Below are 23,298 nucleotides of genomic sequence, written 5' to 3'. Positions count from 1 at the left end.
ATACCACGGTGGTGGCTTATATCAACCACATGTGTGGTATAAAGTCAATATCGTGTGATAAATTGGTCAAAAATACAGTGGCAGACACCAGGTCACGCAAATTTAACGATAACATCAAATGGATGTTAAATCCCAAAATATTTGCCGAAATTACAAAGCAAAATGGCACACCAGATATCGATCTATTTGCATCCAGGCTGAATCACCAGGTACCAACGTATGTCGCTTGGGAACCAGACCCTGAGGCAGCAGCAGTTGATGCATTCACGCTGTATTGGGGGAAAAATGTTCTTTTATGCTTTTCCTCCCTTCTGCCTCATCAGTCGGGTATTACGGAAGATTCAATTGGATTCCGTCCCCAGCAGTCCGGAATTATTAATCCACCCAGTGTCAGGCATTAGTCACCCGTGCCATGACAGAGTCAATCTCCTGGCTTGCAGATTCTAAAAAGACCTCTACTGGGCCTGGGACTGTCTGAGGACGCCATCAACATGATGACCGCATCCCACCGGGAGTCCACCAGGAGACAATACCTGACCAATATAAGGAATACTTACCTGGCAGGGGAGATACCTTGATCACTCAGGAGGTTTTCCCAGGACAAGGCTATCCCATTGCACTTCGGGTGTGCTGACGCCTGCGATGTCCCCAAATGCGGGATACTCGACTGCAAAATTTGTGGTAGTGGGGGACTGCGTTCGCTCTCTCCCCTGTTAAAATGGGAACGGTATTGCTCCAAAACAGGAACTACCTACACTACAGCGACACCCACCAGTGTTGTGCAATTCCTGGTTGGATTACATCAGGAAGGACTCAGCTACAGCGCCATAAATACAGCCAGGAGTGCGTTGTCAGCTTATTTGGTTCCAGCAGCAGGACAACTGGCTTTGGGGTCCCATCCACTAGGAATCAAAATCATGAGGGGCATTTTTAATACTAACTCCTCCAGACCAAGGTACACTCAGATCTGGGATGTCAGCATTGTGCTGACGTACCTTAGGGGATGGCCACCGCCCAGGGCACTCACGCTGGAACAACTTACACTGAAATCAGTCATGCTCATGGCACTAGTGTCAGCTTAAAGGGTACAATCCCTCCACCTTCTGAGGCTCGACAGCATGACAGAGTCATTGGACTGTTTCACATTCCATATTCAGGGACTGGTCAAACAAACTAGACCAGGTACCACGCCTCCAGTCATGGAGCTCTGGGCATATTCATCTGAACCACGGCTGTGTGCCAAGACCACCTCGCCAATTACATAGACACAACATACAACTTAAGAGGGAGAGAAAAAGCCTTATGGATAAGCCACAAGAAGCCTCATGGTCAGGTGACGAGCCAAACCATTTCAAGGTGGCTCAAGCAGGTGCTTAAGTCCGCGGGAGTCAATACGAATGTTTACAAATCTCACTCCACCAGGGCTGCATCTACGTCGGCGGCTAGTCAAATGGATGTGCCAATTGACCATACTCTGGCCAGAGCAGGATGGTCCTCGGAAAGAACTTTCCAAAGGTTTTATAATAAACCGCTGGCGCAACCTGCTACATTTGCAGACAGAATTTTAGAGTCTGCAGATAATATTTAATTTGAGCCCTGGGGAGCTCTCTGTTTTTGTTGTCATTAATAAACCTTTTTTGTTCACAAACAGGTTTCTTGATCGCGATAACATACTTCCTCCCTCTAAGGTCTTCAGACAGTGAGTGAAGCATGAGCTGGTACACGGTTCGGAATCACAGAAGCTTTGAAGTCTTCACGTAGTCACTCACGTGACTCCGAAATAAAATAGTAAGATTAAATGAGAACTTACCAGTTCGAAGTTTGATCTGTATTTTATGAGGAGTTACGATGAGGGACTACGTGCCCTCCGCTCCCACCCTTTTTTATACAGATCAACTGGTAATCAAGTTCTTATTTTTTCTTTACTATATTTATTTCAATCGTTGTGTTTTTTCTGTGAATCCACACCGCTGCTTTGAAGAATGTCGCGCACGCGTGCTGGACGGGGTCTTCACGTAGTCCCTCATCGTAACTCCTCATAAAATACAGATCAAACTTCGAACTGGTAAGTTATCATTTAATCTTACTATTATTCCTGATAGTGCAAGAGGATGAGAGCCGATGTTTATGGAGGTATACAAAATCACGAGAGGAATAGACAACGAGAGGGTAAATAAACAACGTCTTTTGTCCGGAGGAGAGAAATCGAGAACCAGTGGACATAGGTTTGTGAGAGGGGGATGGGAGATTTAATAGGCACCTGAGCAGAAACGATTTAGAAACACAGAAACATAGAAAATAGGTGCAGGAGGAGGCAATTTGGCCCTTCGAGCCAGCACCGCCATTCATTGTGATCATGGCTGATCATCTGCAATCAGTAACCTGTGCCTGCCTTCTCCCCATATCCCTTGATTCCACTAGCCCCTAGAGCTCTATCTAACTATCTTTTATATTCATCCAGTGATTTGACTTCCACTGCCCTCTGTGGCAGGGAATTCCACAAATTCACAACTCTCTGGGTGAAAAAGTTTCTTCTCACCTCAGTTTTAAATGGCCTCCCCTTTATTCTATGACTGTGTGGCCCCTGGTTCTGGTTTTGACACAGAGGGGGGTGGATGTATGGAACAAGCTGCCGTGGGAGATAGTTCAGGCAGGTACCATCGCAACATTTAAGAAGCAATCGGACAGGTACACGGATAGTGCAGGTTTCGAGGAATATGGGCCAAACGCAGGCAGGTGGGGCAAGTGTAGATGGGGCGTGTTGGTCGGCGTGGATGGGACGAATTGCCTGTTTCCACACTGTGTGACTCTATGACACTTTTCTAGCATGCGCGGTTCCTTGTGCCTCTGCTAAAGAAATCAACAGGTAACTAAAGTGCCAGCAATGGAAAACTCCTTGAAATAACTCAGATGGCAGAGTGTGTTGGAGGTGATGTGTGCCTACCTGCTGCTGAATGTTGCACTTGCTGTTGAATGCTCAGCATTATCTGCATCAATGAGTTGTAAATTGCCACTCATGGAGTGTATTCATTTATTAATTTTGTTTATTATTGTCACGTGGACAGTGAAAAGCTCTTTGTTGCTTGCTAGCCAGTCAGCGAATAGGGTTTGTACACGGTTACAATAGAGCCGGCTACAGTGTAAAGGGAATAACGTGAACGACGTTTAGTGCAAGATTAAGTCCAGTAAAGTCCGATCAAAGATAGTCCGAGGGTCTCCAATGAGGTAGATAGTAGCTCAGGACCGCTCTCTAGATGTTGGTAGGATGTTTTTTTTTAGATTTAGAGATACAGCGCGGAAACAGGCCCTTCGGCCCACCGAGTCCGCGCCGCCCAGCGATCCCCGCGCACTAACACTATCCTACACACACGAGGGACAATTTTTAAAAAACATTTACCCAGTCAATTAACCTACATACCTGCACGTCTTTGGAGTGTGGGAGGAAACCGAAGATCTCGGAGAAAACCCACGCAGGTCACGGGGAGAACGTACAAACTCCTTACAGACGGCGCCCGTAGTCAGGATCGAACCTGAGTCTCCGGCGCTGCATTCGCTGTAAGGCAGAAACTCTACCACTGCGCCACCGTGCCGCCGTTCAGCTACCTGAGAACAGCTGGGGGAAAAACTGTCCCTGAATCTGGAGGTGTGCTGACTTCTATACCTCCTGCCTGATGGGAGGAGGCGGAAGAAGGAGTTGCCGGGGTGAGACTGGTCCTTGATTATGCTGGCGGTCTTGCCGAGGCAGCGTGAAGTGCAGATGGAGTTGATGGAAGGGAAGGTTGCTTCGTGTGATGGTCTGGACTGCGTCCACAATTTCCTACAATGTCCTGGGGTGCATTTTTGGTGGTTTCGAGTTATCCCCAGTGGAAACCGGCCCTTTTGACCCACCGCGTCCACGCCGACCAGCGATCCCCACACACTAACACTATCCTGCACACACGAGGGACCATTTACATTTACACCCAGCCAGTTATCCTACAAACCTGTACGTCTTTGGAGTTTGTGTGGAAACCGGAGCTTTCCGGAGAAAACCCGCGCAGGTCACGGGGAGAGCATGCGGTCTCCGTACAGACAGCGCCCGTGGTCAGGATCGAGCCCGGCTCTCTGGCTCAGTAGGGCAGCAACTCTACCGCTGTGCCACTGCTCCGTCTCATGGTCTTGGAGTTTTTCTTGTTCAATTAACATTGCTGGTGAGCAAATTGCTCAGCAGGCAGGCTTCTCATCAGCAAAGCTTCACACATGTTCGCACCCTGCCCAATATTGAGGTTGACGAAAATTTCAGCTTTTGACTCAAATACAGATAAGTGGGGGATAATCTTAAAACAATGGATAACTAGTTTTTAAGTTCCATTTTTATCTGCATATACCAGCTGACCAGTTTATTATGCTGTTAATAATAAATAAATTGTGTATGCAGATAAAAATGCTTTATGCTTTACACTAACTACTGTAACTGCTTTTCATGAAAAATGATCTTTGAGTATATTAAACCTATTTCGGAAAATCCCAGATATTAGTAAATCTTCTCAACCTATTCATGGAGATTCTTTACAGCGTAATTAGCATTGAACTCAAAGCTTTAAGCAGTAAAACATTGGAGAGAATTCAGTCCACATTTTGCAGATAAATATGCATAGTTTAGTATTTTTCAATGAACTACATTTCAGATAAAGTGAGGCAAAATGAGGACATCTGCCATTAGGTTTTTATTGGAGTCTTTATAAGAAATAATGAAGAGATAGAAATTGATGTAAATGCGTCAATCCTCCACTGATAGGTAAATTGGATATTTGTTTAAGGAACATCAGTGAACAAAAGACAAAGTATGTATTTATGGAAATCACCTCAAAGTCGATGCTTCTTTGGAAAGAAAAGCCAAGCTTTCATCATTTCAATAGTCAATAGTCAATAGTCAATAGTCGTTTATTTGTCACATACACATAAATGTGTAGTAAAATGAAACATTACCCGCAGTTGAACAATAAGACCAATAAGATTAATCAATAAAAATGCAATTACACATACAATCACAAACTAACACCAAACAAAAAGAAACATCCATCACAGTGAGTCTCCTCCAGTCCCTCCTCACTGTGATGGAAGGCCAGAATGTCTTTTTCTCTTCCCTGCCGTCTTGTCCCGCGGTCAGGCTGTTGGAGTTGCCACGTCGGGGCGGTCGGGGCTCCCGATATTGAAGCCCCCGCTGGGCGGTGAAAAAAAATCCCGCGGCCTATTTCAGGCCGCGCCGGATGGTGAAAGGTCCGCGGCGGGCCGACCCAAGCCCCGCGATTCGGGGCGGGCGGACACGTTGCCTCTGCCGCTGCCGGAGCTCCCGATGTCGGCCCCCATCCAGGGGCCTGCGGGCTTCCGACGTCCACGCGGCCCACGCCGGAGCCTCCGGAGACGAGTCGCAGCCGTTCCCGCAGCATCCGCAGGCAGCCAGCGCCGCAGGTGGTGAGTCCGGACCGCGGGCTCTGCGAACCAGAGCCCCAGGTGGTCCCAGGTGCATGGCCGGTGGTAGGTGGAGCCCGCCGGTCCCAGGTGCATGGCCGGTGGTAGGCCGCAACGGGAACGGAGACACGGCAGAACAAAGGTCGCGTCTCCGTTCTGGAGAGAGAATGTTACAGTTACAGTTCCCGTTCCCTCCCACCCCCCCAAAACATAACATACAACACTACATCATATTAACACTACAATTGAGACAAAAACAACAAAAAACACAAAAGACAGACGGACTGCAGGCAAGCCGCAGCTGCGACGGCAGCGCTGGCTCCTCCCTGGCTTAATAGTCTATTGGAGTAACTTCTGAGGCTGTTCTAGGCTCCATGTCATATTTCTACATCACGGTGGCACGGTGGCGCAGCGGTAAAGTTGCTGCCTTACAGCACCAGAGACCCAGGTTCGATCCTGACTACAGGTGCTGTCTGTACGGACTTTGTATGTTCTCCCTGTGACCACGTGGGTTTTCTCCAGGTGCTCCGGTTTCCTCCCGCACTCGACAGACGTACAAGTTTATAGGTTAATTGGCCTCTGTAAATTGTCAATTGTTCCTGGTGTGTAGGATAGTGCTTGTGTCGGCGTGGACTGGGTGTCTACCAGCTTCTAGCACCCCCTCCCCCCACCATCGGTACAATTTTAGTTGCATTTCACAGGTGACAACTCGAAGCCATCCAAAATAGGTTTCAGTTCACCTGCAATGAATGATTCTAGGAACGCAGCACCTATTTCTGCAAAGGTATGCCACCTAATCACAGTACCTCTGTGCCGTGCAAGGAAAATATCACAGCAATGCAATGTTCGACGTATTCTTGACTTTCAATAGTATTTATCTGATAAATCGTTTTCCAATTTAATAATAACAGAAACTGACAGCTAGCTCAGGTAAGCATTTCTTTTAAATAATCAGAGATGCAAAAGGCACTCAAAATAAACAATACAAACGGAAAGAAACGTTTTCACCCAGGCCACTTTGTTTATTTAGTTTTATCACGTGAAACGCCCAACTGCTAAACTCATTACACTATGAGAATATTTTTGCGTCTCTTTAATGTGCATGAACTTTATTGAAGTGGCCCTACACAGCCGGTTTGTGTTTACAACTCATAATACACAAGTGGATTGACAGAATACCAGAGTCACTTCTTGTTAACTGAATAAGCAATATTTTATGAACCCCTGGGTAACATATTTTTTTAGTTTAGTTCAGAGATACAGCGTGGAAACAGGCTCTTCGACCCACCGAGTCCACGCCGATAAGCACACTAGCACTATCCCGCACACACGTGGGACAACTTACAATTATACCAAACCAATTAGCCTACAAACCTGTACGTCTTTGGAGTGTGGGAGGAAACAGCAGATCCCAGCGAAAACACACGAGATCCTTTTACAGATTACTTGACTTTAAGGAGATTTGTCTTTCAGACTTTAGACTTTGGAGATACGGCGTGGAATCCGGCCCTTTGGCCCACGCTGACCGGCGATATACCCGTGCCTACACACTAGGGACAATTTCCAATTTTTCCAAGCCAATTGACCAACAGACCCGTATGTCTTTGGAGTGCGGGAGTGAAGAGGAGCACCCGGAGAAAGCCCACGCAGGTCACGGGGAGAACGTACAAACTCCGTACAGACAAGCACCCATAGTCAGGATCCAACCCGGGTCTCTGACGCTGTGAGGCAGCAACTCTACCGCCGCGCCACCGTGCCACCCTTTATTTTAAGGCATGTCCATGACATACTGAAAATCATTTGTGAGAACTGAGCGGAGGTATGTTTGAACATCTCCAGGTGAAATTGTAAGAATGTGCTTTAGTCCAGGGGAATCTCCATCGAATCAATCCAATATATCTCAATCACTGTAATTAGTAGTTCAGTGGGATCATTTATAACTACTGTGCTTGTTGGAAGTGTATCTTGGGTGTAGCAGAGTAGGTTATATCTTTGGACATTTATGGGATTTGGAACAATATATAAGCATTGGTTCATAACGGTCACAGCCTCAACAAAACTGTAATCTCCAAAGGTCACTTCACTCGAGCAGAACAGTTAATAATTGCTGTCTGTCTTAGCTGGCTGGAGAAGATCACCATGAATCTTGCATTATCTGATTTATGTTCTCTTTTCCACAAAAAGAAATTATGATTGCCGCTTGACACTTCGACCGGAGGAGCGATATTGCAGTCAGGTTGGGGACAGTTTTCACTTTTAATGCTTCGCATTAGAGGGGAACGAATGCAGAAGATATTCGAGGTGGTGTTGTGGAGAAAAAAAAAAAACCCAGCCGGTGGATAAAATGAATGAGTTATGACCGGGATTTTACCGAGAGGTATTTGACTCGATACAATAGATTTGTGTGTTAAGAGACAGGCTGACAGGTGAAAACACTTAAAATACTTAATTATCCCTGACAACATATATATTATTACTTTTTTTGTTTAATGAATGCAAGGTGAAGGGGAGTACCTTTGTCGGGGAGCTGAGAGTGGGTTCAGGCAGCGTGGGTAAGGTGGCTGGCTGGCTGCCACTGTTAACTGTACTTACAGCAGTCATCCCATGCAGAACACATTCATCTAGTGCTCCGAGCTGACATCCCATTTATTCTAAGGTCCATTTGTCATGACTGTAATCGGCAAAATGAATGGGAACTTTGTGGCGTGATAGATTACGGTTCTAATTGGGAACAAAGGGGGGGGGACATGGAGGCAGGTTGAACAGTTATTTTTTTTGTCCTCCTCACAAAAAAAGGGGTGATTGAGAAACTGTGTGCTTGAGAAATATCTGCCCTGTACGTCACTGAGCCATTAAGCCCCAACTTCAGACTCGCCCAGCAGGATAGGTGAAAAGAGGCCACACGCTGGTGAGAATTTTCAGAAGGTCAGGAGGTCCAGTCAAAGGACCAGACGAGGCTCAAATTCAGTGGGAATCCGTCATTTTGAGGAAACTATTGAAGCAACTACTTTTCTCACTCTTTTACATAAAGGGCGCAGCGGTAGAGTTGCTGCCTTGCAGCGCTTACAGCGCCCGAGACCCGGGTTCGATCCGTGACCTGCGTGGGTTTTCTACGAGATCTTCGGTTTCCTCCCACACTCCAAAGACGCACAGGTTGGTAGGTTAAATTGGCTTGGTGTAATTGTAAATTATCCCTAGTGTGTGTAGGATAGTGTTAGTGTGCGGGGATCGCTGGTCAGTGTGGACTCGGTGGGCCGAAGGGCCTGTTTCCGCGATGTATCTCTAATCTAAACTAAACTAAACTAAACTTAAAGAACCATTTCTCAAGGGGATTCCCTCTCTCTCCATCCCTCCTCCACTCTAGATGTCCTGTTAGTTTCACTGTTCATATCCTTTCGTTTTCACCTCTTCCACAGCCAACAATGGACCATTGTGTGTTCCACCTTTCCTGGATCATCGGAGCTGGTTCTGATATGTTCTGTAGCTTTTCATACCTCTATAGACAGTAGACAATAGACAATAGGTGCAGGAGGAGGCCATTCGGCCCTTCGAGCCAGCACCGCCATTCAATGTGATCATGGCTGATCATTCTCAATCAGTACCCCGTTCCTGCCTTCTCCCCATACCCCCTGACTCCGCTATCCTTAAGAGCTCTATCTAGCTCTCTCTTGAATGCATTCAGAGAATTGGCCTCCACTGCCTTCTGAGGCAGAGAATTCCACAGATTTACAACTCCCTGACTGAAAAAGTTTTTCCTCATCTCCGTTCTAAATGGCCTACCCCTTATTCTTAAACTGTGGCCCCTTGTTCTGGACTCCCCCAACATTGGGAACATGTTTCCTGCCTCTAAAGTGTCCAACCCCTTAATAATCTTATACGTTTCGATAAGATCTCCTCTCATCCTTCTAAATTCCAGTGTATACAAGCCTAGTCGATCCAGTCTTTCAACATATGAAAGTCCCGCCATTCCGGGAATTAACCTAGTAAACCTACGCTGCACGCCCTCAATAGCAAGAATGCTCTAGTTTCCCTCTACCCTGCCTCAGTCCGAAGAACGGTCTTGACCCGAAACGACACCTATTCCTTTTTTCCAGAGATGCTGCCTGTCCCGCTGAGTTACTCCAGCATTTTGTCTCTCTCTCTTCGGTGGAAACCAGCATCTGGGGCATACGGTTCCTTCCCACACATTTCATGAGTGGCGATCCTAATGCAATGTTTCTTTCAGATTGTTGTAATGGTTTTATTGAAGAGATAAATATCGAGTTGAAGATGTAAATAATACCCTAACTGGATCCTCGTTGTTCTTGAAAGTACATCCATTACGCATTGCAGCACGCCAAGCAATTTGGTTTGGTACTTGGGTATAAGAAGTATAAGATGTGACAATGCATGGCAAAGAACTGTGGTATTAATGAGACCTGTGCACCAGAGTGACATTCTAATTGATTCAAGAGGCAGAAATCTTGGCTCAGCCACGCTGATGTTTTAACTTTAAATCTGCTTGAAGGGATTGTTTAGTTGTATCTACGTTCAAGGGATGTTTGAGGAGCTCCTTGGGGAATTCGTTAGTCAGGTTCAAAGGGGTAGTGTGGCCTCTTTCGAGCCATTTGCACAATTTCCCTATTTATTCAACTAATTCTGGATTAGAGCATCATCTTAAAATCCAAGCATCGCTGCATAGGCCATGAGCAGCAAGATCGAAACGCACAAAGGTTTTGTTGACTCAACAGGGCGGCACGGTAGAGTTGCTGCCTTACAGCACTTACAGCGCCAGAGACCCGGGTTCGATCCCGACCACGGGCGCTTGTCTGTACGGAGTTTGTACGTTCTCCCCGTGACCGCATGGGTTTTCTCCGAGATCTTCGGATTCCTCACACACTCCAAAGACGTACAGGTTTGTAGGTTAATTGACTTGGTATAGATGTAAATAGTCCCTAGTTTGTGCAGGATAGTGTTAATGTGCAGGGATCGCTGGTCGGCGCGGGGCTCGGTAGGCCGAAGGGCCTGTTTTTCCGCGCTGTGTCTCTAAACCAAACTAGTACTAAAAATAATAAGGGTAGTGGAAATCTGATAAAATAGATATGTCGGCACGGTGGCGCAGCGGTAGAGTTGCTACCTTACAGCCCCCGAGATCTGGGTTCCATCCTGACTATGAGTGCTGTCTGTATGGAGTTTGTACGTTCTCACTGTGACCGCCTGGGCTTTCTCCGAGTGCTCCGGTTTCCTCCCACATTCCAAAGAGCAGGTTTGTTGGTTAATTAGCTTCTGTAAATTGGCCCTCATGTGTCGGACACAAAAATGGGATAACATAGAACTAGTGTACGGGTGAAATGCTTTTGTTGCTTGCTATCCAGTTAGCAGAGTAACGATACATGATTACAGTCGAGTTGTCCACAGTGTACACATACATGATTACGGGGGTAATGTTTAGTGCAAGTCCAGTAAAGTCCATTTAGAGATAGTCCGAGGGTCTCCAATGAGGTGGGTGTAGCTCAAGACTGTTCTCTAGTTGTTGACAGGATGGTTCAGTTTTCCGATACCAGCTGGGAAGAAACTTGCAACTTAGCAGGGAAACCTGATGCATGATGGGATATGCCTGTCAGCCCCTGACACACTTAATGATAAAAAGTGGGGAAATATTTTAAGTTAATCACAAAGCTCACGCCACCAAACTATGTAAAAATGACGGGAAAGTTAATAAAAACACAATCAACCACAAGTTGATTCAGGGGCGGCGCGGTGGCGCAGCGGTAGAGTTGCTGCCTGACAGCTGCCTTACAGCGGTAGAGTTGCTGCCTTACAGTGGTAGAGTTGCTACCTTACAGTGGTAGAGTTGCTGCCTTACAACTGCCTTACAGCGGTAGAGTTGCTGCCTTACAACTGCCTTACAGCGGTAGAGTTGCTGCCTTACAGTGGTAGAGTTGCTGCCTTACAGCTACCTTACAGTGGTAGAGTTGCTGCCTTACAGTGGTAGAGTTGCTGCCTTACAGCTGCCTTACAGTGGTAGAGTTGCTGCCTTACAACTGCCTTACAGCAGTAGAGTTGCTGCCTTACAGCGGTAGAGTTGCTGCCTTACAACTGCCTTACAGCGGTAGAGTTGCTGCCTTACAGCAGTAGAGTTGCTGCCTTACAGCGCCAGAGACCCGGGTTCCATCCTGACCACGGGTGCTTGTCTGTACGGAATTTGTACGTTCTCCCCGCGACCTGCGTGGAAACATCCACTCCACATCCACACTCTATCCAGGCCTTTCACTATTCAGTAAGTTTCAATGAGGTCCCCCCTCATCCTTCTAAACTCCAGCGAGTACAGGCCCAGTGTATCATCATACATTAACCCACTCATTCCTGGGATCATTCTCGTAAACCTTCTCTGGACCCTCTCCAGACCCAGCACATCCTTCCTCAGATATGGGGCCCAAAATTGCTCAAAATACTCTGGAACACAGAAATAACCAGATATCTGTTTGTAAAACAATGCCGAGGAGTTGTAGTTTTCAAAGAAGTGGGATTGGCCGAACAGGAGAGAAACATTAAGAATGAGGAGGTAGGCCATTTAGGACTGAGATGAGGAAAAACGTTTGCACCCGGAAAGTTGTGAACCTGTGGAATTCTCTGCCACAGAAGGCATTGGAGGCCAGTTCACTGGATGCATTGAAGAGAGAGTGAGATTTAGCTCTGAGGGCTAACGGAATTAGGGGATATGGGGAGAAAGCAGGAACGGGGTACTGATTTAGGATGAACAGCCATGATCATATTGAATGGCGGTGCAGGCTCGAAGGGCCGAATGACCTCCTCCTGCTCCTATTTTCCATGTTTCTACGTTTCTATTATGGAAGTGGACGGCTGAGTTTTTTTAAAATTTCCATCTGAACATTTCCACAATTTCCTTTGTGTAACCCGCCCGAGAAAGTCCCTCGTCGTGTTCCCTCTCGTGATTCGGAGCATTCCAACACTGAGTGCAGCCTCATGTGCCGCCTCCTGAAACAGTATCTCCTCAGCGAATGGTTCACAGCTGAGTGCTCGCGTTGTTTCGGCACGAACTTCCCCGGGAGTCGGCAACAGATGAAATCTCGGCGCGCCGACACATTACTTAGCGCGGTCATCGAGGGAGAGGGGGGGGGGGGTGGGGGTCTGGGTCTGTCTACGAGCCTGCTACAACAAAGGAGAAAGGGAGTGCTCTACAGGCCCGGAGGGGTGAAGCTATTGCCACAGGGTGACGTTTCATGATTTGACAGCAGCACAAGTCTTGTGCCATTACAGTACCATTAGATTTGTCCAAACACATGCAGGAGGGAACCTGGGAGCCACAACACTGGGGGAGTAATGTATTATTTGTGGTTGAAAACCCACTTCTGTCCTGTCATGCTATGCTACAGGGTTTTGTTCTGTTAGTTTCTTCTTTTAAAAATCGCACTCACTGCCCTCTCTCAGGTATTGTACAAATCTTTCATTTTCATATTTGTTACCGAAACAGCTGCGTTGCTTCAGGAACAGAGTCACGTCCACCTGCATAAAATTATACAACAGGATAACATAAACGTTTACACCGCACCGCGGCCTCAGAGCGTTCTCGAAAAGCAAGAACAAAATCGACAGCGCATTGTTGAAACTTTAACATCCTTTTTCCGGGAAGCTGTGGGTTGTTTTAACATGTGTGCTGGTCTGTCAGTTCAGGGGGAAATAAACAGCCCAAGCTGAGATTCAAGCAAAACGGAAAAAAGTATGTTCTTGATTGAAAGGACGATTGTGGTATCGAGGTAGGAAAATAACTGCAGATGCTGGTACTAATCGAAGGTATTTATTCACAAAATGCTGGAGTAACTCAGCGGGTCAGGCAACATCTCAGGAGAGAAGGAATGGGCGACGTTTCGGGACGAGACCCTTCTTCAGACTGATGTCAGGTGGGGCGGGACAAAGGAAGGATATAGGTGGAGACAGGAAGATAGAGGGAGATCTGGGAAGGAGGAGGGGGTATTGTGGTACAGCAGTTCGCATCAGTGTTTGGAATGTAAAATTATAACGGACGGCAAAAAATGACCAGACATTCTTTGCAGGGTCATGTATGTGTTGTGACACTCATAACTAATCTAACCTTGACACTCCTTGCAAAGCTCACTGTCTATATTAAAATACATTAGTCCTTTAGCGGTTATGAAAACTGAAAATAGAAATAACTATCTATCTATCTATCTATCTATCTATCTATCTATCTATCTATCTATCTATCTATCTATCTATCTATCTATCTATCTATCTATCTATCTATCTATCTATCTATCTATCTATCTATCTATCTATCTATCTATCTATCTATCTATCTATCTATCTATCTATCTATCTATCTATCTATCTATCTATCTATCTATCTATCCATCTATCCATCTAGTTATGCAACAACTACATCTTGGAAATACTTTATTGAAGATTTAACATTCTTACAATAATGTCTTTGTATTGTGGCACTGTAATGCGTTCTTGCCGTTTCAAATTATATGTGATCTTGCCAAGACCAGTCAGTGTGAGCAAAGTTAAATTTATTGAAACAAGGTTTCCTGCTACATTTCTGCGCCACCTCCCATTTTGTGGAACCATAACTGAATCAAGGCCCATCATTGTCGGAGAAAACACTGGATAATCTCTTCACAATTGATAGCGCATTATAATTACTGTGAGGAGCAGTGTCCATTTTGTACCCAAGTCTTAATATTGGGTGCGGGCGAGGACAGCTGGAGAAGGGAAAGACATTGTGGCCTTCCATCACAGTGAGGAGAGAGAGGACTGGAGGAGACTCACTGTGATGGATGTTTCTTTGATGGATGTTTCTTTTTTTGTGTGTTTTTTTTTTTTTTTGGGGTTGGGTGGTTTGAGTGCCTGTTTGATGTTTTTATTGTTGGACTGTGTTTTGGGGGGTTTTAGGGTGTGTGATTTGAATGCCTATTTAATGCTTCTATTGTTGGACTGTGTTTTGGGGTTTTTTTGGGGGTTGGGTAATTTGGGTGCCTGTTTAGTGCTTTTATTGTTGGACTGTGGGTAATTGAATTAACATTTTGTTCAAGATGGCCGCGCCGTTGTGTTTGGCTGCCTGCCACTGTATGTTTCTTTTTTTCCTAGTCAGATGTGCAGCACTTTGGTCAACGTGGGTTGTTTTTAAATGTGCTATACAAATAAATTGACTTGACTTGACTTGACTTGACTTAATATTGAAAGTATCAGATATGATGAATATCATGTCAAAAGATGGCTTTATGTTAAAGATGAGGTAATTACACAGAAAATGCACTGGTGACATCCTGATTTTATACTGCCAGCATCAAATAATCAATTTATGCACAACATCAATGTCACAAATATGGATTATGAACTCCTTTTATGAAAGTGAACTATTCATTTTTCATTCCACATTAGAAAGAAGCAAAATATCAAAGTAGTTGTGGGGTTATTGCGAGGAGTCTTGAATTTAGGCCCAAGTCATAATTTGGCCCTTGACTTAATTAGTACTTTACTTAACTTTACTTTACTTCACTTAACTGGTCCATTACTTACTTAGTCAGAGGGTGACATCTTATTGTCCCAGAACAGATCAATGAAATTCTTACGCAGCCAGACCCGCGAAGTTAGTCCAGTACGTGTGTTTTGCTGAAGATTCCTTGTGAATCCTTGTTATCACAAGCACAATAATACTTCATTAGCCAAGTAGGTTGTGCAACATATGAGGGCCTTCATTTGCCAGACAGTCATAACAATGATCATCTTAATGATGCAGAATAAGAGACGTTGTTTTTCTTACTTCACTGCTCAGTAAAAAGAAAGTCTTATGTTCATCACTATCAACAAATTCACTGGAGATACGTCCCACGATAATTATAAAATCTTATGTTTGCATTGATTCCCTGTATAGAAAATCTTGACCTCTCTTTGTTACACTTTTGTGTCCAACTGTTTCTAAAAGTAAAACTTATAAAACTTGTAAAACCTTTCCTCAATCTTCACCCTGTCCTCCTATTAATGACAATCTGGGATCCAAGTTTTTATTTCCTATCTATCTATCTAGGAAAGATAGATAGATAGATAGATAGATAGATAGATAGATAGATAGATAGATAGATAGATAGATAGATAGATAGATAGATAGATAGATAGATAGATAGATAGATAGATAGATAGATAGATAGATAGATAGATAGATAGATAGATAGATAGATAGATAGATAGATAGATAGATAGATAGATTCCAAATCTCTCCCACGGGCCCAGCAAGCCTCCCCAACTGATGGTCCGTGGACCCCTTACTGGGTGGGTGAGTCCCCGGGGCCGTGGGCAGGCGAGGGGGGGGGCAGGGAAGGGGAGAGAGAGCAGCTAACCTCGGCTCCGTGCGGCCAGCGCTGCAGCCAGAGCGAGCCGTGGAACCTGAGGCCTTTCCTGCAGCTCGGCGGCGAATGGCGGCGAACGGCCATCTTGTTGGACCCTCTGGCATCACTGTGATCATGGCTGATCATCCACAATCATCCACAATCAGTACCTCGTTCCTGCCTTGTCTGACCCGCTGAGTTACTCCAGCTTTTTGTGTCGAACTGAAGACGCTGGTTTACAAAAAAAGACACAAAGTGCTGGAGTAACCAAGCAGGTCAGGCAGCATCTCTGGAGAACATGGATAGGTGACAACATGTTGTGGCAGATCTATAGCATGTCACCAACACTCTGTCTGTCTGATCTGGTGGTTAGAACTGATGGAGGATGTTCATGTTCATTAGTAATAGGAGCAGAATTAGGCCATTCAGCCTATTGAGTCTACTTTGCCATTCCATCATGGCTGATCTATCCTTCCCTCTCAACCCCCTCCTCCTGTCTTCTCCCCATAACCCCTGACACCCGTGACTAATCAAGAATCGATCTATCTCCGCCTTAAAATATTCATTGACTTGGCCTCCATCGATTCTTCCTCATCGCCTTCCTAAAAGAACGTCCTTTAATTCTGAGGCTGTGACCTCTGGTCCGAGACTCTCCCACTAGTTGAAACATCCGCTCCATATCCACTCTATCCATGCCTTTCACTATTCAGTAAGTTTCAATGAGGTCCCCCCCCCCCCCCCCATCCTTCTAAACTCCAGCAAGTACAGGCCCAGTGCCGTCAAATGCTCATCACAAGTTAACCCATTCATTTCTGGGATTATCATCGTAAACCTCCTCTGGACCATCTCCAGAGCCAGCAGATCCTTCCTCGGATATGGGGCCCAAAACTGCCCCCAATATTCCAAATGCGACCTGACCAGCGCCTTATAGAGCCTTGGCATTGTACCTGCACCCCCATCGTACTTGTGAAGATGCTAATAATAAACTCGACTTGACTTGAAGCGATGCTCCTTCCCACACTGGGAAGCAGCTGTCAGTAGCTTCCACGATAAACTGCACGAGAGTGATACGGAAAGCTGTGCTCCATTAACAGTGATCGCTATTAGCCCGTGTGAGATGTTAAACCCAGTCTGTTCCGGCTGCTTCGGTCTGTATGTCAGTGAAGGCCCCTTGGGTTTGGCGGTAGAACTTGACGCACAACTACCGAAGCATGCTCCACTCTACATATGATGCCTTCAGGAAAGGGGAAGTTCTGGCTCAGGAGAAGAAACAGGAAATTAAAAAGTGTACGGTGATGCACTCTCTCCACACTGCCAAATCTGACTTTAGAAACTGCATTACAATTTATTTTTACATAGAAATATAGAAACATAGAAAATAGGTGCAGGGGTAGACCATTCGGCCCTTCGATCCTGCACCGCCATTCAATATGATCATGGCTGATCATCCAACTCAGTATCCTGTACCTGCCTTCTCTCCATACCAGCATTTTGTATCAAAATAAATCAGTATTAAAGCTTTGTATTTAATAGTTTTAACATTGCAATTTTTCCTGCCTGAATGTTTTATGGAAAGTCACACTGAACACAAATCTGTGTCAATTATCGAGTCATGTGTACAACTGTAGCTTGGGAATTAAAGGCTGTATTTCTCAGGTCAGTCAGATTGAGTGCTATACTGTAACCCCTTGCATGCAAACTTGGAAAGAATATACAACATCAACATCTAAGTGCAAATTTTGTTGAGGCATCCATTGCTTATCTCTCCACAGCCTTTCTTCTGCCAACATCTATAACTTCTTCCGGCTTTAACATTTTAGTTCAGTTAGGTTTAGTTCAGAGATACAGCATGGAAACAGGCCCTTCGGCCCACCGAGTCTGTGCCGACCGGCGATCCCCCGCACATTAACACTATCCTACACACACTGGGGACTGTTTTTAAAAAAAACATTTATACATTTATACCAAGTCAATTAACCTACAAACCTGTAGGTCTTTGGAATGTGGGAGGAAACTGAAGATCTCGGAGAAAACCCGCGCTGGTCACGGGGGAGAACGTACAATCTCCGTACAGACGGCGCCCGTAGTCGGGATCGAACCCGGGTCAGAGGCACTGTTAGGCAGTAACTCGACTTCTGCGCCACCGTGCGGTATATTAACCATGACCTCTCACGAAAACATCATCTACTCAGTAACTTACACCCCCCTTAAATTATATATATTCATTCTGTTAGAAACCCCGATATGCTGAAACTTTTATTCACTGCATCCACACCATAGCACCCACTCTGTTCAACCGCCATGTTGGGGGGGGGGGGGGGGGGGGGAGAGCAAAGGAGGACCCGGTGTGGCATACTTTGTAACGTTGTCAACGCCCTTTATGTAGCGACTCTTTGCATACCCTTGAGTATGCAAGACAAAGAATATCACTGTGAATCCTCACATGTGACAATAAATCATCATTCATTCATTCAAATATGTGCAAATGGGAAATAGCTCGGCTCTGCAAGGTTGGAACTCTTGCACGGATAAAGAATGAATATCACCGAGGAATCCTTCGGAACTTGTACATTAGTTTTCATTATCAAATCTTGCTCTCAATATACCATGTATTGATACACTGCCACAGACAGTTGTGGAGGCCGAGTCAATGGATATTTCTAAGGCGGAGATTGATGGATTCTTGATTAGTACGGGTGTCAGGGGTGATGGGGAGAAGGCAGGAGAATGAGGTTGAGAGGGAAAGATAGATCAGCCATGATTGAACGGAGGAGTAGACTTGATGGGCCGAATGGCCTAATTCTGCTCCTGGAACTTGTGAACTATTGAACAATACAGTACATTATTTAAATTATAAAAAAATCGTACAATACAATCTCCATGCAACAGGAATTAATAAATGAAAAGAAATGGGTGGCGCAGCGGTAGAGTTGCTGCCTTCCATCGCCAGAGACCCGGGTTCGATCCTGACTACGGGTGCTGTCTTTACACAGTTTGCACCTTCTCCCTGTGACCAGCTAGGTTTTCTCCGGGTGCCCCGGTTTCCTCCCACTTTCTAAAGATGCACAGGTTTGTAGGTTAATTGGCTTCTACAAGTTGTAAATTGTTCCCAGTGTTTAGCTTGGTGTTCTTGGTGTTTTGTTCCAGTGTTTAGCTTAGCTTAGCGTATGGGGTGGTAGTTGGTCAGCACGGACTTGGTGGGCACAAGAACCCTGTTTCAACACTGTATCTCTAAACTCAACTCAACTAAACTTCACTGATTAAGTTTCTCTGACTTTTGTTAGAGAATATTACCTGAGATTTTAGAGAAAAAAATGTGTACTAGAAATATCCTTGTCTCAATGATTTATTGCAGGAATGATTTCAAAGTCTAATATCGGGAGATATTACACCTGCAAGCAATATGTACCATGGTTAACAAATTGTTAATAGTTTTTTCAGGCTTTTGCATCTATATTAAATTCTAAAAATACACTAACAGATGTATAGATTTAGGGTGTACTTTAAGGAGTCTGCATGTTATTGAATTGAATAGCCTTTAATGACATCCAAAAAAAACAAGTCTTTTGGACGAAATTCCGTTACCCACAGTCCAACAATCAGAGCAATAAAAATATAGCAATAACACACACAATCACAAACCAACATAAAACAAAAAACAAAAGAAACATCCATCGCAGTGAGTCTCCTCCAGTCACCTCCTCACTGTGATGGAAGGCCAGAATGTATTTTCTCTTCCCCTGCCGTCTTCTCCCGCGGTCAGGCTGTTGAAGTTTCCACGTCGCGGCGGTCGGGACTCCAGACATTGAAGCCCCCGCCGGGCGGAGAAAATCCCGCGGCCTGTTCCAGGGGAGGGCAAAGACGCTGCCGCTGCCAGATCTCCCGATGTCAGCCCCCACCCAGGGGCCTGCGAGCTTCTGACGTCCACGCGGCCCACGGCCAAAGACTCCGAAGGCGAGTCGCAGCCGCACTCGCAGCGCCACCACAGCCTCCGAAGGCAGCCAGCTCCGCAGACGGTAAGTCCGGTCCGTGGCCTCTGCGAACCAGAGACCCAGGTGGTCCCAGCTGGAGGCCGCCAGCTCCAGGTGTTTGGCCGATAGTAGGCCGCAGCGGGAACGGAGACACCACCCAGAAAACAAAGGTCGGGTCTCCGTTCGGAAGAGACAATTTTACAGTTCCCCCCCCCACACATAGCACACAACCACAAAAAACACATCACATCTAAACACTACAATTAAGACAAAAAAACAACAAAAAACAAGTACGTGACGAATTGGTGACGTTTCACTGGGTGAAGTTTAATAAAGGTTTATGGAAAAATTAAATAGTATTTACATGTGTACAATCGCAACTGTAACGGCAGTATTCTACCCAAAATGATAGAGAAAATTATCAGTGGAAATAATTATTAAGTTTGATTAGTGGGTTTGCAGATGACCCTTGAATAAGTGACGATGATTATCAAGAACTGCAGTGGAATCTTGGTCAACGAGGCAAATGGGCCGAGGAATGGCAAATGGAGTTTAATTCAGACGAGAGCGAGGTGTTGTATTTTGGGAAGTCAAACGAAGGCAGGACATTCACAGTGAAGGGTCGGGCCCTGGGGAATGTTGTAGAGCAGAGGAATCTGGTACATAATTCCCTGAAAGTGGTGTCGCGGGTAGACAGGGCGGTAAAAGAGGCTTTTAGCCTTCTTCAGTCAAGATATTGAGTATAGACGTTGGGATGTTATGTTACAGTTGTACAAGACGTTGGCGAGGCCGTACTTGGAGTATTGTGTTCAGTTTTCGTCACCCTGCTGTGGGAAGGGTATCATTAGCAGGAAAGAGTGTTACGACAATGTTGTCAGGACTTAAGCTACAGGGAGCAGTTGGACAGGCTGGGATTATTCCTTGGAATGCAGGAACCAGGGGTGATGATCTCATAGAGATGTACAAAATCATGAGTGGGGTAGAAAGGGTGAACTCACAGTCTTTTTTTCCCAGGATTGGGAGTTATAGATTTGAATCATCGGGTGATTGAGATAGAAACATAGAAACATAGAAAATAGGTGCAGGAGTAGACCATTCGGCCCTTCGAGCCTGCACCGCCATTCAATATGATCATGGCTGATCATCCAACTCAGTATCCCGTACCTGCCTTCTCTCCATACCCCTTGATCCCTTTAGCCACAAGGGCCACATCTAACTCCCTCTTAAATATAGCCAATGAACTGGCCTCAACTACCTTCCGTGGCAGAGAATTCCACAGATTCACCACTCTGTGTGAAAAAAAACTTTCTTTAAAGATATGGATTGTGATATACGATTTAAATGGATCCTGAGGGGCAACTTTTTCACTTAGTGGGTGTGGAGGGTGTATGGAACGAGCTACCAAAAGAAGTAGTTGAGGCAGATGCAATAACAATATTAAGAAGACATTTGGATTGGTACATGTACAGGGAAGGTTCAGAGCGATATGTGCCAAACACGAGCAAATGGAACAAGCTTATGATGGGGTATGAACAAATTGGGTTGAAGGGCCTAGTTCAGTGCCGTATGACTCTAAAATCCTACACAAGAGGAACAGTAGATCCCATTTAAAGCATTGTGACTGTGTATTGATATAAACTAAAAATATACATGACTTGAATATTCGAAAACTATACAACAGTGATTTTCTCAAACCTTAAGTGTAAGAAAATAACTGCAGATGCTGGTACAAATCGAAGGCATTTATTCACAAAATGCTGGAGTAACTCAGCGGGTCAGGCAGCATCTCAGGAGAGAAGGAATGGGCGACGTTTCGGGTTGAGACCCTTCTTCAGACTGATGTCAGGGGGGCGGGACAAAGGAAGGATAGAGGTGGAGACAGGAAGATAGAGGGTTAACACTTTAGTTTAGAGATACAGCATGGAAACAGGCCCTTCAGACCCCCGAGTCCACGCCGACCAAACATCACCCTTTCACACCTGTTCTGTGTTATACCACCACTAGGGGCAATTTTACAGAGGCCAGTTAACCTGCAAACCCGTACGTCTTTGGGATGTGGGTGAAAGCCCGAGCTCCTGGAGGAAACCCACACGGTCACAGGGAAGAGCGCGCAAACTCCACACAAACCGTGCTGGAGGTCAGGATGGAACCCGGGTCTCTGGCACTGTGAGGCAGCAGCTCCACCAGCTGCAGTCCTGTGGCACCATTCCAAACAAAAGTATATCAATCACATAATATTAACTAACCTTCCTGAAACTCCTTGTTAATTTTATTCCGTTTTTGAGTGGATATACGCACGTATTCCCTCTGTTTCTGTGCATCAACTTTTCTCAGTGGCACGCAGCGAAATGAACGCTCTTGATTTTCCATCATTTTCGCACATTGCAAATCACTTATCGACTAAAGTGTATTCTAATATCACTTGAGGTTACAATTCTAATTTTTTGGCTGAGCAGCATTATACAATGGAACGGCAGATCCGACTGCATATTGTTCTCACACGCTTGTTATTTTTTCATTCTTTAATTTTCATATTTTGTGTTTGTTCCAGAGACTGGTTCCATTCTATTACATACCTGTCCATATCCTTTCGTATCAGTAACACACTTTGTGTGCCTTTACAGCTCGGTGTTGCTTGCCTGCTTCTTAACTTCTCCCTTACATTGTTTTTAAAGAGAAAAAAAAAACAGTGCAGTATGTTTTTGCAGTGATGTCAGTAATGCAAGTGTAGGAAAATAAGATGCTGGTACAAATCGAAGGTATTTATTTCACAAAATGCTGGAGTAACTCAGCGGATCAGGCAGCATCTCAGGAGAGAAGGAATGGGTGACGTTTCGGGTCGAGACCCTTTTTCAGTCTGAAGAAGGGTCTCGACCCAAGAGGGTGGTGAAGTTGTGGAATTCTCTGCCTCAGAAGGCAGTGGAGGCCAGTTCGTTGGATGCTTTCAAGAGAGAGCTGGATAGAGCTCTTAAGGATAGCGGAGTGAGGGGATATGGGGAGAAGGCAGGAACGGGGTACTGATTGAGAGTGATCAGCCATGATCGCATTGAATGGCGGTGCTGGCTCGAAGGGCTGAATGGCCTACTCCTGCACCTATTGTCTATTGTCTATTGTCTATTGTTCTCTCCTGAGATGCTGCCTGACCTGCTGAGTTACTCCAGCATTTTGTGATACCTTCGATTAGCACAAAAGTGATATGTTTCACACAAGACTATGATTTAAAAATCATTCTTGTTTGTAGGATTGTAGGCCGGCACGGTGGCGCAGCGGTAGAGTTGCCCGGGTTCGATGTTGATTGTGGACGCTTGTCTGTACAGAGTTTGTACGTTCTCCCTGTGACCACGTGGGTTTTCTCCAGGTGCTCCGGTTTCCTCCCACACTCTAAAGTTTGGTTGTAGCTTAATTGGCTTCAGCGAAAATTATAAATTGTCCCTAGTGTACAGGACAGGGCTAGTATATGGGGATTGCTGGCCGGCATGAACTTGGTGGGCCAAATGGCCTGTTTCCACACTGTATCTCTAAACTCT

The 23,298-nt window shown here is 45.4% G+C and overlaps 1 non-coding gene across 1 annotated transcript; it reads left to right on the top strand.

Annotated features, from left to right (window-relative positions):
• Nucleotides 1-549: 549 nt before the first annotated feature.
• On the top strand, nucleotides 550-713 carry LOC144594994 (U1 spliceosomal RNA). Its single transcript, XR_013547449.1, has one exon. It is a non-coding gene; the product is annotated as a U1 spliceosomal RNA (small nuclear RNA).
• The last annotated feature ends 22,585 nt before the right edge of the window (nucleotides 714-23,298 follow it).

This window comes from Rhinoraja longicauda, chromosome 6 (genome assembly GCF_053455715.1).
Source record: "Rhinoraja longicauda isolate Sanriku21f chromosome 6, sRhiLon1.1, whole genome shotgun sequence".
Taxonomy (NCBI): Eukaryota; Metazoa; Chordata; class Chondrichthyes; order Rajiformes; family Arhynchobatidae; genus Rhinoraja; species Rhinoraja longicauda.
Note: the sequence above shows the minus strand (reverse complement) of the source record. Positions and strands in the feature narration are given on the sequence as shown.